General features: G+C 42.3%; 1 pseudogene; it reads left to right on the top strand.

Annotated features, from left to right (window-relative positions):
- The first annotated feature begins 3,622 nt into the window (after positions 1–3,622).
- Positions 3,623–4,510, top strand: LOC110539858 (rRNA 2'-O-methyltransferase fibrillarin-like; annotated as a pseudogene).
- Positions 4,511–6,221: the final 1,711 nt, after the last annotated feature.

The following is a 6,221-nucleotide window of genomic DNA, read 5'->3' as shown; positions in this document are numbered from 1 at the left end:
TCTAGTTCCATCTTTTTGCCTGGAAATTGATTTCCATGTTTCTAATAGCTGAGTAGTATTCCACTGAATATATACTCATTGTTGGGTTGAGAGACATCTGGGTAGTTTCCAGTTTCTGGCTATTACAAATAAAACTGCTATGATCAAGAAGCAACAACCTGGGAGAAAGAACTGTAATCAGTTGAGGGGGGCATATCTCGTGTATCTCTGGGACAAACTAGAAATCTAGAACAATGGAAACTCCCAAGACTCCTAGCAATAGGGGGTACGGAACATGAAAAAGTCACCTCTTATAACCAGACAAGATTTCAAATGAAGAAGGAATGCGGATACTAACCAAGGCCAAAAAAACAATACAAAACAAACAAACAAAAAACAAACAAACAGACAAAAAAAAACCTTCAACCCAAAAGTTGTCCTGCCTGTAAAGGGTAAAGGGATAAAGAAGGAGCATAAAGTGAGGGAATGTCCAGCCAATGATTGGCCCAACCTAAGTCCCATGTCGAGAGAGAGAGAGAGAGAGAGAGAGAGAGAGAGAGAGAGAGAGAGAATCCATCCCTGACACTATAAATAATATCCTGCTATACTTGCAGACAGGAGGGCATAACTGTCATCTAAGTGGCTTTCATCCAGCAGCTGATGAAAACAGATATAGAGACCCATAGCAAAACATTAGGCAGAGCTCAGAGTGTCTTGTCAAAGAGAGGGAGGAAGGATTGAAAGAGCCAGAGAGGTCAAGGACACCACAAAATACCTACAGAATCAACTAACCTGGGCCCATAGGGTCTCAGAGACTGAACCATCAACCACAGAGCATGCATGGGATGGACCTAGGCTCCCTACATATATGTAACAGGTGTGCAGGTTGGTCCTCATGTGGGCCCCCTAACAGCAGGAGCAGGGGCTGTCTCAGACTCTGTTACCTGACCTTTACATCCCTTTCCCATAACCGGACAGCCTTGTCAAGCCTCAAGAGAAGACATACCCAGTTCTACTACAACTTGTTATGTCAAGGGCTGATATCCATGCTAGGTGTCCCCTTTTCTGAGGAGAAAGAGTGGGGGGCATAGGTAGAGGGGAAGTCAGAGGGAGGACTGGGAGATGAGGGAGAGGAAGCTCTGATCAGGATGTAAAGTAAATAAATTAATTAATGAGCAACAACCTTAGTAAAATATTCTTAATGATGACTGACTCTCCAGTGTCTCACTAGTATGTTTTTATGGGTATTGGCCTTTAAATACAAAATACCTCAAATGCACACTAGAGAGAAGTCATTTTCACTTTGAAATTCTTGAGACACAGCTAATAAATGGTACAATCTTCAGAGTTATTTCATACTGGATATATTCCTATAGCACGAATACACACATATACACTCGTGTTTATGTGTGTATGACTTCATGAATCTCTCTTTACAAAATAGTCACAAACTTAATGTCTTTCACCCTAAAGCACTTCACTGATGTAGATAATTAGAACACTACAGTTGGTCCTGCTCACATCATAATGAGCACCACTAAGAGTTGCAAGAAGCAGAAGCTTAATTTTATATTTAACTGATCTAAATTATTTAGTCATAAAGTTTAATTATATTTATTTCCAAAAAAAAAGTAATAGCAGAACAATTTGCAGCATACTGCTGTATGGGAGAATTCCTTTTAAGAGGAAATTCCATGCAGCATGCATGAATAATTTGAAAAAATGCCAGGAGTCTCTCTCTTGGATTAGTATGGTTAAAAGGAAGTTCATCTGACAGACTTTCAACTGAAGAACATCAAAGAAAGGAAGCTAAGGATAAAATTAAAATAATGAATATGTTCTCTTCAGTGTAGATACTAATCTTCATAATGTACTGTCTCATAGTTCGGTTATTAAATATTTTTCTGTAGTGTGCTATGCATCTGTTTTCAAGGTGTTTTCTTTTCTCTGGGAATGTTTGGTCTTCTTTAAACAGTCACTGATTATACTTTAATCTCTAGGACCAGAATTATTTTTTTATGTAGATTTCCCAACTTACCGGTAATGTTTTGCTTTTGGATAGTATATTTTCTATGACTGAATAGATGGATAGAAAACCCAAAATCATATAGTCAATCACCAACTCAACCCTTCCAAGTAGAATTTAAAAAAGAAGTGGCATGCTTCTGGATTGCCATATATAATGTTTACTTGAAATTATGATGTTTCTGGTATGATGATCTTGGCTATACTTATATTTTCTTTAGTGCCATTAATCAAAGAGAAATATCATGGTCTTTTTAATCCGTGACTCATTTTCGGACACAGTTAGCAACACATAGTGTGCTTTGTATGTATTTGTTGAAGACATTAATAAATGTATGAATGATACATGACTAAGCTAACCCTCAGTCTGGTAAAATCAGAAGCCACATATAATATTGTCTGTATTACATTGGCAGTGTGCCCTACTTTTCTGTGAAAAAGACAATAACCAAAATCAACTTGGGAAGGAAAAGGGTCATTTTATCTTGCAGATTACAAACCATCATGAAGGGAATTCAGGACAGCAACTCAAGGCAGAGACCTAGAGGCAGGAACTGAAGTAAAGTTCATGAAAGTATGCTGTTTACTGGCATATACCCTATGGCTTGCTCAGTTTGCTTTTGTATACAACCTAGGGATATCTGCCCAAAGGTGACACCACTGACAATAAGGAGAGCCCTTTCATGTCAATTATTACTCAGAGTCTCACAAGCTACCTACAGGGAAATTTGATGGAGGCATTTTGTCTATTGAAATTTCCTCTTCCCAGATGACTCCAGCTTATCACAGTCAGAAAAGGCTGCCCAGCACACAATATTTTCTTTCTACAAGTCACATTTGCAAAGGAAAGTGTAAGAGTTTTATTTGAAGATGAGTACTTAATCATCTCAGAAACTTGTATCCTGTTTATAGTTGTATAGTGTTTAACTAACTGGGTGTGTAACAGTACCATTTACAACATATAAACGTTTTTGGGTAACTTACAGATTCTCTTTGTTGATTTTAAACTTAAAACGTTGACTAAGTTTAAGCTCAGTTACAAAGTGGGTTCCCTAGCAATGGGAACAGGGGCTGTCTCTGACATGAACTCAGTGGCTGGCTCTTTGATCACCTTCCCCTGAGGGGGAAGCAGCTTTACAAGGCCACAGAGAAAGACAATGCAGCCAATCCTGATGAGACCTGATAGGCTAGGGTCAGAGGGAAGGGGAGGAGGACCTCCCCTATCAGTGGACTAGGGAAGGGGTATGTTAGGAGAAGAGGGAGGGAAGGCAGGATTGGGAGGGAATGAGGGAAGGGGCTACAAGCTGGGATACACAGTGAATAAATTGTAATAAATAAAACATAAATGTAAGAAATTATAATATGGGAAAAACACTATGTCATTTCATCATCACTGAGGGAAAGGGAAAATTGTATTATCTTTCTATATTGTGTTTTTATTATTTCTTATGGTATTATCTGTCTGCTTTGAAGCCTAGAAGCTATGCTGAAAATTAATAGCATTGAAATGTATATGATAAAGAATATAATTAGATGTGTTGCTTTCTACGTGTGAAAGCCTGAGACTCGTGGAGTTGGGGGATGCCTCAGATTGCTGGAACCGCGCGACTAGAATGCAGTAATGAAGCCAGGCTTCAGCCCCTGTGGTGGCGGCTTTGGTGGCAGAGGAGGCTTTGGTGACAGAGGCGGTAGAGAAGGAGGCCTAGGCGGAGGAGGCAGAGGAGGAGGCGGCGGCCAAGGTGGAGGCTTCCAGTCTGGGGACAACCAGGGTCAAGGTGGTGGCCTGGGAGGCAAAAGAGGAAACCAGTCAGGGAAGAATGTGATGGTGGAGCCACACTGGCATGAAGGCGTCTTTATCTATTGCAGAAAGGAGGATGCCCTTCTCACTAAGATTCTGTTCCCTGGAGGACCCGTGTATGGAGATGATAAGATTGAGTTCCGAGCCTGGAAACCCTTCTGCTCCAAGCTGGCAGCAGCAATCCTAGGCAGCATAGACCAGATCCACATCAAGGCGGGGCGCCAAGGCGCTCTACCTTGGTGCAGCCTCGGGCACCACAGTCTCCCACTTGTCTGATGTTGTAGGCCAGGAGGGTCTGGTCTGTGCAGTTGAGTTCTCCCACCGCTCTGGCCGTGACCTCATCAGCTTGGTCAAGAAGAAGAACACCATCCCTCCCTGTGATTGACGATGCTTGGCACCCACACAAGTACCACATGCTTATCGCGATGGCGGATGTGATCTTCGCTGATGCAGCCCAGCTAGACCAAAACCGGATTGGGGCCTTGACTGCCCACACCTTCCTACGAAATGGAGGACACTTCGTGATTTCCGTTAAGGCCAACTGCATTAACTCCAGGGCCTCAGCGGAAGCTGTGTTTGTATCTGAAGTGAAAAAGATGCAGCAGGAGAGCATGAAGTCCCAGGGACAGTTGACACTAGAGCCCTGCGAACAAGATCCACGCTGTGGTTGTAGGTGTGTCCAGGCCGCCTTCCAAGGCGAAGACCTGAAACTCAGAGCTGTCTGGAACCGGAAAACTACGTTGTTGCAGTGTGGTTCTGGGTTTTTTTTTTTTTTTTTGTGGTTTTTTTTTTCTTTATTCTATTAAAAGACTCATCTGCACCCCTTCAAAAGGAAATAATTAAAATTTAAATACTAAATAAAAAAAAAGAAAAAAAAACATTAAACCAGAGGTGCCAAATAGTAAGCTAAGGTGAGCATCAAAGGACAGAAAAGGCGGTATAAATTTGAGAGGTCAATGTAAAAAAAAAAGAATGAAGCAAACAGCAAACTGTGGGAACAAAGAGGGAAGAGATGGAATAAAAGGACTGAAGACTGAGTCCTAGAGCACAGCAGTGTATGTAGGTCAGGAAGTAGAAAAACGGACTTGGCGAGTGTGGAAGGTAGCCAGTTAAGCCTGAAAAGATGTGCAGATTCAATAGTGAGAATCTAAGAAATTTTGAGATCATTTCATTCGTGTGTGTGTGTGTGTGTGTGTGTGTGTGTGTGTGTGTGTGACTCTGTCCTGTCTGTCTCCTCACAGGCATAAGTGTATATGAGAGTACAGGTGGTTATGCTGTTTATGTAGATGGAGACCAGAAATCAGTGTCTACTACCCTCTTCAGTTCTTCTCCTCCTTAATTTTTTGAGCCATTGCCTCTCACTGAAGTGGAGCTCCCCAATTCAGGTAGACTGGCTGGTTAGTGAGCCCTGGGGATTGCTAGTCCCTGACCCTGCCTTAGCACTGGTTTGGTTACAGATATGCACTGATGCTTTCCCTCAAAAGCATACAAAGCACGCTGCCAGGTGAGCCATCATCCCATCCCAGTCCCCTAGATTCTGTCTTCTTAAAAAAAAAGAAAGAAAGAAAGAAAGAAAGAAAGAAAGAAAGAAAGAAAGAAAGAAAGAAAGAGAAAATTATAGCCATCACCTGAATTCAAAGTAAAGGAGCAATTGTAGGAAAACGAATGAAAAGAATGCAGAAATAGCAACCCCACGAAGAAGGCTGAAGGGGTAGGTTGCATTGAGAGCCCATTCAAGGTAGAAGTTCTTTTTCCTCTATTATTATTATTGTTATTATAATAATTATTATTAATTACAATTTATTCACTTTGTATCCAAGCTGTAGCCCTCTCCCTCATCTACTCTCAGTCTCACCCTCCCTCCCTCTTCCCCCCTATATGTCCTTCCTATAGTCCAGTATTTGGGGAAGCCCTCCTCCCCTACTACCTGACCTGATGCTAGGCTATCAGGTCTCATTAGGACTGTCTGCATCCTCTTCTTCTGTGGCCTTTTAAGGCCACCTCGCCAGGGGGACATGATCAAAGAGCAGGCCCCCAAGTTTATGCCAGTGACTGTCCCTATTCCCCATATTAGGGAACCCCGACAGCAACTGAGCTGCCCATGGGCTATGTATGAGAGGGGGTCTAGGTCCTTGTCATGTACAGTCCTTTGTTGATTCATCAGTCTCTGCAGGCCACCCTATGCCCAGATTTTTTTTGGCTCTGTTGCTCTTCTTGTGGAGCTCCTCTCCCTTCCAGGTCTTTCTATCTCTCCCTTCTTCTATAAGATTCACTGCATATTGCCCAAAGTTTGGCTTTGAGTCTCAGCATCTGCTTTGAGCCCCTGCTTGGTAGAGTCTTTCAGAAGCTCTCTGTGGAAGGCTCTTTCCCTGTTCCTGCCTTCTCCTACTTCTGATGTCTGTCCTGTTTGCCCTTCTGA

Source organism: Meriones unguiculatus, chromosome 10 (genome assembly GCF_030254825.1).
Source record: "Meriones unguiculatus strain TT.TT164.6M chromosome 10, Bangor_MerUng_6.1, whole genome shotgun sequence".
Lineage (NCBI taxonomy): Eukaryota > Metazoa > Chordata > Mammalia > Rodentia > Muridae > Meriones > Meriones unguiculatus.
This window is presented reverse-complemented; position numbering and strand designations above follow the sequence as displayed.